General features: G+C 31.3%; 1 protein-coding gene across 1 annotated transcript in view; it reads right to left on the minus strand.

Moving 5' to 3' along the window:
* Nucleotides 1–4,297, minus strand: part of LOC135963847 (uncharacterized) — a 51,189-nt gene extending 46,892 nt beyond the window's left edge. Inside the window, exon 1 of the mRNA XM_065515837.1 lies at nt 3,983–4,297. The gene's annotated coding sequence lies outside the window, so the exon portion shown is untranslated. The remainder of the gene's footprint in view (nt 1–3,982) is intronic.
* Nucleotides 4,298–12,736: the final 8,439 nt, after the last annotated feature.

Consider the following 12,736-nt stretch of genomic DNA (forward strand, 5'->3'; position numbering starts at 1 on the left):
AAGCCGGTTTTAATTTCATATTGGTTTGGGGGTTTAGTTCCTTGTGTTAGGGATTTATTTCATTTAGAATATTTGGGTTTTAATTCATAATGATTTAAGCCCCCAATTTTGGGTTTAAATTAATTTTCGGTTTGGGGACTTTGTTCATTGGGGACTTTCTTCGTAGCGCCTCTTCAAAGCATTAAAAATGAAAAAAAAAAACACTTTAAATAAAGTAATCAGCAGATTATTTTGAACTTATTAATGATGGAATTGTGAACATTGATGGATTATTTAAGGACGAAATAAAAACATATAGAAGAAGGCGAAATGTTGTTTAGGAAAAAAATCTTCTGTCAAAATTTATTTATCGGTAGTACACCTGAAAGATAGGTTTATTGCGACCGATGCTACATCATAATCAGTTCGAGATATAATCAGATGATTATATGTGATTAATGAAATGATTAAGTTTTAATCATGTCAACATGAAATAATTAACAAATCATTCAAATGTATGGATAATCATCTTCATTTTGATGTGATTAATGCAAATGTGAAGATGCTATAACGCAATGTACTCCTCAAAAAATTATACTTACTTAAAATATACCAACTTGCACCAACATACCAGTCGGATTTGTCGCATGATTTGTTAATCGCTTACAAAGTGAGGCTATTATAAAAAAAAGTGCCACATTTAATATCACTCACTGTCCTCCTTTATTCGCTACAATTAACAAACTAGCTTCACAGTTTTCTTTTCTTATTTGTAATTTTTAACGCACTCTGGCTTAAAAGTTCTTATACCACGAATAAATAATTGTAACTTAGAATTTGCTAAAAAATTTAATAAAAGGCCTTGCGCCTACGTGCATAGATAGTGTAGCTGTAATTTAAATTTTAGCATTCACACTATTTACGATGTACATAAACTATATCCAGAGCTTATTAAAATATTTTAAACAAGTTCTGGTCTATTACTTAAGTACATTCAACTTTAATGAACATACAAATACTTAGTTGATATAAGTATCTGTGGTCATATGGAAGAGTAGCTTAAGTCGACATAAGGGCGATAATATAACGAAAAGGTTCTTAAGTAGAAAATTTGTCAAATCTTCTCTATTTACCAATATTTTTTTGGAGAACTTGTTAAGTTACTGATTTTTTGTAACACATAATAAAAATTACACAAAATTGGGAATATTTCAAAACATCTTTTTATACCCTTCACCTTCGTGAGAAGGGTATATATAAGTTTGTCAATCCGTTTGTAATTTCTACATTTTTCATTTCCGACCCTATAAAGTATATATATTCTGGATCCTTATAGATAGTGGAGTCGATTAAGCCATGTCCGTCTGTCTGTCTGTTGAAATCAATTTTCTGAAGACCCCTGATATCTTCGGGATCCAAATCTTCAATAATTCTGTCAGACATGCTTTCGAGAAGTTTGCTATTTAAAATCAGCAAAATCGGTCCACAAATGGCTGAGATATGAGGAAAAAACCAGGACAACCTCGATTTTTTACCTATTTTTAACCTATATCTGGATTACTAAGTCATTAATATAGACAATATGGATATCTAATGATAGATATTTCAAAGACCTTTGCAACGACGTATATTTAGTAAGTTGGACCTACAATGGGTAAAAATCGGAAAAAATATTTTTTATCGGAATAAATCGGAATAAATTATTTTAATATTTTAAATATTTTAAAAATTTTTTTCACCAAAAAAAAAATTAAAAAATAATAAATTTATTTTTTTAATTTAAAAAAAACAAATTTTAAAATTTAAAGAAAAAATTTTAAAATTAAAAAAAAACCATTAAAAAAATTTTTTTTTACAAAAAATTAAAAAACTGAAAAAAATAATTTTGTTCACCTAAAAATATTTAAATTTTTATTTTGAAGTATAATTTGGTGAAGGGTATATAAGATTCGAATATAGCTCTCTTACTTATTTTGACTTAAGCTATTCTTCCATACGGACACAGATATGTAATTACTAGGGTGGGCCTCAATAGGATTTTTTCGAATTTCGGTGCTTGGGTAAAATTTGTCTTCGTCATCTAAAAATTAAATCCATTGTTATAATTGTTTAGATGTAGTTAAAAGCAAATTATTGAAGAAACGATTATTTTAATCTCATTTAGCAGCCGATAAATATTTTTTGATATACTATTTGTTGTTATGAAAAGTCTCTGTTTACTTTATCTAAAATTTAGATTTAAAATATTGGAACTATAAAGGTTTAGACTCATTTCGAATTAGTTTGAAACTATTTAGGATATTCAATTATTTTTTTATCTATTATACGAAACCGGAATATTATCCTGTCATAGAAATAATTAATGATCATAATTGCTCGTGTCTAATTAATGTCGTTACACCATTTCCAGTAGATAATTATTGCAAATATTTTAAAAAACTACAGTTCAAATAAGGAAAAATCAAAATATTTTGAAAATAAATCTATCTTTAATTGATATGAAATTTCACATGGCTTATTCAATTCAATTCAATTTTATTTATTCATTAGCATTTAATATTAAATATTGAAGACCTATCGGGAGCGTTGTCGTGAGTTTTCAAAGTAGGATAACTCAGATATTTAAATGCAATTTTTGTGTTTTCAATTCAGAATATTCTTAATGATTTTGTTAGCAAGTTACAAGGCTATATCTTCGATGAGTTCAAAAATAATCGTTTCTAAAATAGAAAATTCAAAAAATATTTTTTTTCTCTGGTTTCTTAAAGGTCTTATTATTATATTTTTCTGATAGATAGTTTTGAAATAGCAAATGCCTTGAATTTACTAATAGGTTTTAAAAATTGGTTTACAATCAACATTAATCATTAATGTCTTATACTTAGTGGGTTGTACACATTTGGAAATTTAAATTTTAAGATTTTTAATTTCAGTCAAGTTTTCTGAAATCCCAAAGCAGTACAATTACATACGGACAACAGTTTTAGGTGCTATGATGCATTTAAAATAATCCAAATTAGTTTTTTTTGCCTGTCCTGGATCAAATACGGGCTTAATGGACTAAATTAAAAATCCTAATTTTATGGTTTTTTATTGTTATTTTTTTAGCAGTTTCCACCAAAATAATTATTTTTGTTTTAAAAAAATTTTATATTTTTTTCATATATAAAATGTTAGAAAATTTTAAGATCTTCAATTCCCTACCAGCGATTGAAAATCGAAATCTCTGTGCAATATGTATACAATACTTCGCTAATTTTTTCGAAATGGATGTCAAAAATTTCGAACTTTAAAATATTTATAAATTTTTTCACAAATATTTCACTCCATAAAAATACAAAATTTCATAAATTTATAAATATTTTTTCCATATTAAAATTAATAAATTTTTCGAAAAAATTTGGAAATTTTTTTTGAACGAATTATTTAATATCGAAATTATTATCTCAAGTAGATCAAATTAAAAATAATTTTCTAATTTTTAGCGTTAATAGGCATAGAATGTTTATTCCTTAAATTACAAAATATTGTCGTACGCCACACTCTAATGAATAGTCAGTCAAAGGGAATTTGAAACTAATTATAATTCTGGCACAGAAATCATAGTTATTATTATTAAAAAATAATTTGATTAGAAATTTTACTTTTTTAAAAAATTTACTATTTTATTTTTTATAGGATTAAATTGGAAATGGTGTTATAATAATATTGTTTTTAATTTTCACATTAAAATTTGATTATTTATTTATTATTGGTTGCAATATTTTCCATTCATTAATACCCTTAGACCATCTAAAATGTCCACTTTGTTTGTAGGATTTTGTTTTTTTTTTGTTTAGTTATCACACTCATAGATGCACGAAAATCTAAAGATAAATTTAAAACTTTATATCTGGCCATATCACATCAATATCATGAGCCCATTCACAGAAAAGCTAACAGGAAGAAAATAAGAACAACGAGAAAAAAAACTCCTTTTCCTAATAATTTTACATTCACACACACCCGATAATATTTAATGTTGGTTTTTAACACGTTTTTCCTTATTTCGTTTGTTTGTTTTTTTTTTCCTTGAATTTTATCTTTTTTTTGGTTTTTTCGATATTTGTTTTCCACGAAAAAACTAGAACAATTTACAGTACGATGTCAACCTAAAAGTCATCTGACATGCTTAAAAGGAGACAAACAGAGAACAGTAAAGAACACACTAACACGTTGTAATGTTGCCGTTAAACTGACACGAGTTGCAAGCAAGAAACTTTAATATGCAACAAATCGCATTTAATGTTGCTTCATGTTTTTTTTATATTTTTTTTGTTGTTTACACAAAATGTTTGTTCTCTTTATACTGCACACTAGTAGACTACACTAGTACGAGTTGAAAAATATACACCAAACTGAATTGAACTAAACAGAAAACTACACTGCGCAATCGCATCAAATATCTCATACGTACGCACACGATAAAATCTTGTCATAGACTGAAGCGTTTGTATGAATTGTCTGAGCTTATTTACTGAACTTCACCAAGTTGTCTTCTTATACGAACGAATATTGTAGTTAGTTGGATGTTAAAATAAACTGAGTAAAACAGAAAAAATCAAAACAAATAATGTAAAAACACGTAAGAATGTTACGTTCGTCTATGCCGAATATTATATACACTAAATTAAAACACAGACACTGTATTCGATTTGGACCAGACATATTTTTATCCATGTAAGTAGTTTTTGTCAATATAATATTTGTATTTTCGATCAGGTACGCCCTATTTTTCATAAAATGAGTAACGGCGTAAGTAATAATATATTTTCCGTTAAATTTTTCTTTTCATCAACAAAGATCTGAGTCTCATATTTTCTTCCGAAATAAACGGTTAGAGTTACACCATTTGCAATTGCATTTCAGAAAATTCAAATTGAATTTCAGAAATTTCCAATTGAATTTCAGATATTTCCACTTGAATTTCAGAAATTTCTAATTGTATTTCAGAATTTTCCAATTGTATTTCAGAAAATTTCCATTTGTATTTCAGAAGTTTTAATTTATACATACTTAAAAAGTTTCTAATTGTATTTCAAATTTTTTAGTTTTATTTCACAAATTTCCATTGAAATACAATTGGAAATTTCTGAAATACAATTGGAAAGTTCTGAAAAGCAAATGGAAAATTCTGACATTCTAACATTCTGAAATTCAATTGGAATTTCATAAATACATTTGAAAATTTCTGAAATAGAATTATAAACTTCTAAAGTACAATTGAAAATACATACAATTTCAGCAGGACTTTATATTTCGATATGTTACAAATGAAATGATAAAAACAATATACCTCCCGTATTTTTGATGGTGGGTTTAAAAAGTATAAATAAACTTACATTGGTTAGGGTTCTTCAACGTGTTGTTCTTGCTATTGTTTAGTTGTCTGCGAAGTTTGTTCTTTTTGTCCCGAACCATCCATATTGCGATACAATGAAGTCAGTATATGAAGAGTTGAAAATCATATTTTTGTTTACAGAAGGAGAACAAAGAACAGAGAGATTAATTTTTATATAGTTAATGCAAAACACTGAAAAAATATTAATTAACATTTAATAATACTTAGTTGAATAAGATCCATCGCCTCATGTGTGTTTATTTTAACGAGATCTTTGACAATTACCCTTGTATTGGCGAATCGGACTACATCCCAGTAGTTCTAGGAGACACTACCGAACTAGTGATTTTACCCATCATTTAGGGTGGGAGCTAGTTACTTCAATAGCCACGTGACTAGTCATTTTAACAAGGGCATGTCCTAAGCAGGGGGTCAATTGTCTCTTTGTGATTACAATGGGACTGTCTAATAGCTGGTTCAGAGTAGGCAACGCATTGAATTCACATACTGGTTATATAGCGTCATGACGCGTCATGACGCGTCAGTTACCTTACTAGCTTTGTAACTGGTTACTTGATCAGCTACTTGATTAGTTATTTTAACATGTGCATGTCCTAAGCAGGGGGTCAATTGACCCTTTTGATTACAATGTGACTATCTGATAGCTGATCGAAAGTAGTCAACGCTTCTGGTGGGTAAAATAAAGTGCTGTACAAAAAAAAAGTTTGAAGTGACTTCACCATAGGTTACTAAGAGACACTAAAGTGACTATTGACTTCATGCTATGTTACATGATATATCAGTATACTTAAGCAAGAATAAAAATAAACTGTATGAGAATTATATCACCACAATTTGTATAAAACAAAACGTTTAAAGTGACTACATTCCTGATTACTTAGAAACACTTAAGTGTCAATTGTCTTCACGCTAGATTACTTGGAATGTATAAAGTAACCAATTGTCTTATCTCTGCACTACAAAGTGCACACACGTGTCAAATGACCAAAATATATAAATTGGAGTCAGCCAAGTGATAAGACATTTGTGACAATTACTGTCTTTAAGGGATACATTAACTACTTGGATGTTACCAACTCTGATGTTGTACACGCATTCTATGATCCTTTACCTGAAAGGGATCAGGGGTTGGAACAAGCTAGGTGCGATGTTAATTTTGATCACTTGGGGTTTATGGTCCTCACTTTCAAAGGGCTATTCCAATGGGTTCTGATTATTTGAAGCGCAGACTTACGCCATCCTTATCTGAGCTGTTGAGTACTTAGGACCTTGTAAGGAATGGAAGGATGTAAAGCAGCCAATGAATACATTCCATCTCGGGTAGTCTAGGGCGGGCCTTATCGTTATATGGATGTTGATGTTTTTGCTCCCTAATCCAACAGATTAATTGGCTTCATATTAATTCAGGGCCTGTTGTGATAAAACTTGTGGCTGTACAAAAGATTAAGTTAAAGATTGAACAATAAAAAATGTGTGATTTAAAGAAATTGTGATACAAATAGTTTTGGTGAGATTAAATTGGCTTTAATTGATTTATTTGTTTCCCAGCAAACAGTTCTTCTCCATGTCACCTCAGGTCTTCCCACTCTGCGCGTGCCCTGCAGGTTCCATTGTAATACTGCGTGTGGGATTTCATCAGTATCTTTTCTCAATGTATGTCCTAACCAGTAAATTAACGATGCTGATAGTTTGAGTTTTTAGAATGTATCGGAGACATCTATTGATGAAGGTTTGTAACTTGTTCCCTAATTATTTTGTTACAAACCATGGCTCGCAGCCGTACACGAATCAAAAAGACGTATTTTAGTTGGTATGTTAATTGAGTTGGACAGCAGGATCGTCCGTAGCATTGCAAAACTGGACTTAGCCTTTTTTTAAACGGTTTTCCACATTGTATTTTAGTTTCCAGACGTATTTTAGTTGGGATGTTAATTAAGTTGGACAGCCGGATCGTCCGTCGCATTTCAAAACTGGCCTTAGCCTTTTTCAAACGGTTTTCCACATCGCGTTTGGTACCACCTTCCACATTGATAACACTTCCAAGGTATTCATCTGTTTCCTCTGCATTTATTGTAAGTTTTGAGGTATTCTGTGTATTCATCCTCATTATCTTAGTCTTTCCTATGTTAGCCTATAATCCAACTTTTATTGACACATCCGTTAGGGTTGTTAAGAGCTCCTACATCTCACGAACAAAGAACAACATCGTCCGCATATTCAAGATGACTTAGCTTCCATTTCATCCAATTTGACATTCATCACGGTGATAAATAGTTGTGGAGAAAGTGCACATCCCTGTCTTATACCACTAACTGTTTCAAAGCTATCACTTGTGCACCATCATGTAAGACTCTGCAGGATGAGTCAACATAGCTTCTTTTATCAGGACACGCATCATACTTAGTTGATATATGCAGAATTTATTAGGTCGAAATCCTGCCTGTGTATTACGTAGAAAATCATTTAAAGAGTCCGATATTCGATCTAGAATAATATTATTAAAAATTTTTAACTCATATGGTAAAAGAGAGATTCCACGCCAGTTATAGCAATTTTTCTTGTCAGCAAGACGATTGACTCCTTCCATTCTGAGGGAAATTTCTCCTCGCGCCAAAAAAAGGGGGTGCAAAATGCTTGCCGTTGTCAGTGGGTCAGCTTTAAAACATTCGTTTGGTATTTCGTCATTTATTTACCGGAGTTAAGGGTGCATATTGTAGTGCAAATTTCATCAATAGCTGGGGGATTGGTCGGTATCCAAGAAAACATTCGTTTGGTATTCCGTCATTTATTTACCGGAGTTAAGGGTGCATATTGTAGTGCAAATTTCATCAATAGCTGGGGGATTGGTCGGTATCCAAGAATAGTTGTCTATTAATTATTAATGTATTCGATTCACTGTGAACTATATTTAGAGTTCTTTCAAAGTGTCTTCTCCAATTTTGCAGCCGATCATCTTTTGATGTTACAATTTCCCCGCTAGTTTCGTCCAGAACCGGTGGGGTACCTTTCATATTGCTAGTTGCCAAGTTCCTTGTGACTCTATATAGTTAATTTTAATTTTCCTTTTCGTATGCCGTTTGAGCCTCCAAGCCAATTTGTTCAAAATAGAGTAACTAAGCACTGATAAATATCTATTTATTGAAATTAGGGGCATTAGTAAACGAGATATCGGTAAAAAAAAATCGGGGTATTCATTGTATTTTGCATATATTTCAGCAATTTTTCCGATTTTAAATAGCAACCGAACCAGAAATTTAATCGATATACTGATGTATCAATCAAAACAAAATATGATTTTTCGTTGATTAAACGAATAATTTAAGTATATTTGAATAAGTATCTACATATATAATAACCATTTATGTTCTCAGTGCATTCGACAACTTAAATTCTCTTTTACAAATAAAACTTGCACTCATCAAATCATATGAAACTTTAGCACCAGTAGTATTTCACCTGCGGCAACTTCTGCACAACATGAGGCACGTCTTCTCTTTAGTTTGTTCTGCTTATTTTGTTTTCCTTTGTTATTTTTGTTTTATTTTCCATCGTTAGCTGAGAAAAGCTGGCATTCTAGAACAAAAAGAAAAACCAACAACCACATTCAACAAAACAACTGATAATAGAAGCAACAAAAGTCACGCTTGGCAGCAACAACACCAACAACACGAGAAATAAATCCAACAATAATAACAACGACAGGCAACATAAATTGAAGAATTACCCAGCAGTTTTAATGATGGGGAGCTATGAATATCGCTAGTAAAACAGGTCTTCATGACGGACTAGTTACATTTTACCAACAAAATCGTTAGTACATAGTTACTTTTGCTGCATGAATTGGAGAACAAATAAAAAAAGTTTTAAGGCTAGAAAAATTACCACAATTCATTAGACGTGATTTAGCCAGTTTAAGACCTGCAAGTAGGTTGCTGGGTAAACAATGATACATGTTTGTCAACGCTAAACTAGTTCCCGGACCAGCAGGGTCAGTCAATTGCAATGGTGTTAGTTAAAAGTGATGATGTTAGGGCATCCATTATTAAGTTAGAAGACCCACTCGTACCACAGCGCCAATACAAATATTAGGAATCATTGTTGTATTTGTAGAACCACTACCGATACATGCATGCCTGGCTTATGACTTATGGCCATATCAAAGGTGTTTTTCTTTTTATTTATTTAAGTTTTTCTTTTTTTTTGTTCGTTTTATTTTCACGGTTGTGGTCAAAACAAAAGCAGCAACACTAACAACAACAAAAACAACATCAAATAGAAGAAATCAGCAACAATGAAAACTCTTGAAGTAAATGTTGCCAGAAATGAAATACAAAGAAAAACACAGAAAAACCAAAAAAATCATTAAAAAGCTTTAGAACTAAACAAAAAAAAGAAATCATAAAACACAAAAGTACCCTCTACTAAAACCGCACGTCCAACAACATGATGATTAAGCATGAAAAAAAAACTTCAGTATTGACTAAATGACTGACTGGATCTATGTGGCCTTTAAATATTTTTACCTGACTGACTTTTTAAAAAGCCGTCTGCTAAATCTATCTATTTTTGTAGCATCCATGCAAATATATTGGGGTCTATACATTTTTACATTCTGTTTGTAACATATAAATAAGGTTTTCCAATCAGGACAGAATAGTTAATAGGAAATACATATATTTCACTCATGTGAAGTCCATTCTATTGTTAGCAAAAATAGTCTTACAACATGGTTGTAACATTATAATAATAATTTTCATAATATCATAATTTTTATTGACAATCACATGAATCTTTTAATGGATTTTTGGTACAGGATCCTATTATCCGATTGGTTTCAAATGTAGCCTCATTTAGTTTTAAATACAAAATTAGATCAATGCAAACAAAGCAAATGTATTTTTTAATTCCGGTTTGGAAAAAAATACTAAGGAGTGAGATCGAAAAATTCTTAACACACGTTTTTCATTACATTTTTTAACCCAAGTATTATTTGAATTTTTTTTTGATCAAGTTACCTTTGAAAAACATGTCAGTTATTATGTGTAATGTCAATTATATTAATTTTTTTGTTAATCTGATTAAAATGAGTGACCAGAAAAAAGTGCGTACTGAAATTATTAAATATTTTCAACAAAACCCAACTTGGTCTTACAAAAAGTTGGCCAAGCATACAAAGGTCTGCCGTCAAACTGTTTCCAATGTTATTAAACAGTACCGGGAGAACTTGTCAGTTGATAGAAAACCTGGTTCAGGTAGAAGGAATGGTCCACATGATGTTTCTAAAGCCAAAAAAATAGAACGCATTTTCAAAAGAGCTCCCAACACATCCGGTAGGAAAGCAGCCCGGTTAGCTCAGTGCTCGGACTATTTGGTACGAAAAGTTAAAGCTAATGCAGGTTTAAAAACATACAAGGCTCAAAAAGTTCCTGACAGGAACGCTACTAAAAATTTAGAGGCCAAAAACAGAGCACGGAAATTGAAGTCAAGTTTTATAAAAAAATATTCTTGCTGCATAATGGATGACGAAACGTATGTTCTGGCAGATTTTTCGCAACTTCCACGTCAAAAATTTTATGTTGCTGATGCTCGAGGGAATGTTGAAGAAAAGTTTAGGACCCAAAAGCAGACAAAATTTCCCAGAAAGTTCTTGGTATGGCAAGCAATATGCAGTTGCGGCAAAAGAAGCCACTCATTTGTTACAACGGGCTCTATAAATACCGAAATTTACATCAAGGAATGTTTACAAAAAAGGCTGCTTCCATTCATAAGACTTCATAATGTGTCCACTTATTTTTGGCCTGACTTGGCATCCTGTCACTATGGCAAACAAGCCCTTGAGTGGTACAAGAACAATAATGTGGTATTTGTACCAAGAGAGGCAAATCCTCCAAACTGCCCGGAGCTAAGGCCAGTGGAGAGATATTGGGCTCTTGTTAAAAGAGAATTGAAGAGTACAAAAAAGGTGTCCAAAAGTGTGGTAGATTTTAAACGGAGATGGACTACATGTTCGAGCAAAGTGACAGAAAGCACTATAAAAACGTTAATGGAAGGGTTTCCGAAAAAGGTTCAAAATTTCATCACTAGTGATTAAAACTATAAAAATAATTTTTTTTGTAAATTGTAATAATAATTTCAATCAAATAAAAAAAAAATTAAAGCTGTAAGTTTAGTGGTTTCTTTTTTATAAACATATATGTATGTTAAGAATTTTTCGATCTCACTCCTTATATAAAAGCAATACATTTAGGACTTCAACATTAATCTATATATGGGGCATTTCATGTCAAGTGAACCAACTTTTGAAATCGAAAAAAATGGCCCATTTTAAAAACAAAGTCAAAAAAGTTTTTGATTTCGGAGAAAAAATATTAACATTTTTTTATTTTTTTTTAAAATATTTTTTTTTTCGAAATATTGAAGAAAGAGCTATCTAAACTATTTGGGATACATTTTGCTAAGAATAATATGTAATAAGTTACATGGATAAGAAAAAAACCCTTCTTGGCCAAAATGTCAAATTTTCTCGGGTAGGCTCCATACTTGGCGTCACCAAATAGAAGCCAGGAGGCTCCATATAAGACTAAAAGCATATAATCTGGCTAATAAACGACCAGTCGAAATTAAGCCTTGATTGGAAAGTCAGCCTATATAAGATTGTTAAACCGGATATACGGTGTTGATCTTACACAGAAGATACAATCCAAAATTCTTAGGACCATGACGAGGGTACCATGGCGAATAATTAATGAGAATATCCGTAGTGAGTTAGAAGTACCAAAACTATAAGGAATCACTGAACAAGGATGAAAATCGGTATACGGGAATTTTCAAGGTTGCTGATTTCGAATTTGATGTAAAATTTTTCAGATTCAAAATGGCGGCGTAAATTTTAAAATGTCTTCTGTTTTGCATGAAAATCGGTATATGGGGGTATTCAAGATTGCTGATTTCAAATCTGAGGTAAAATTTTTCAGATTCAAAATGGCGGATCCAATATGGCGGCGTAAATATTAAAAAGTCTTCTGATTCACACGAAAATCGGTATATGGGGGTATTCAAGATGGCTGATTTCGAATCTGATGTAAAATTTTTCAGATTCAAAATGGCGGATCCAAATTTTAAAATGTCTTCTGATTCACACGAAAATCGGTATATGGGGGTATTCAAGATGGCTGATTTCGAATCTGATGTAAAATTTTTCAGATTCAAAATGGCGGATCCAATATGGCGGGAACTTTTCCATCTAACTGAGATATTCTTACAAGAAATTCGCACTTTTTCCTACACATAATCCGATTCCTCATTCAAAACATTGCCGCATTCAACTTTACCAACAATAAAACAGCAGCATTCTTC

This window comes from Calliphora vicina, chromosome 1 (genome assembly GCF_958450345.1).
Source record: "Calliphora vicina chromosome 1, idCalVici1.1, whole genome shotgun sequence".
NCBI classification, from domain to species: domain Eukaryota; kingdom Metazoa; phylum Arthropoda; class Insecta; order Diptera; family Calliphoridae; genus Calliphora; species Calliphora vicina.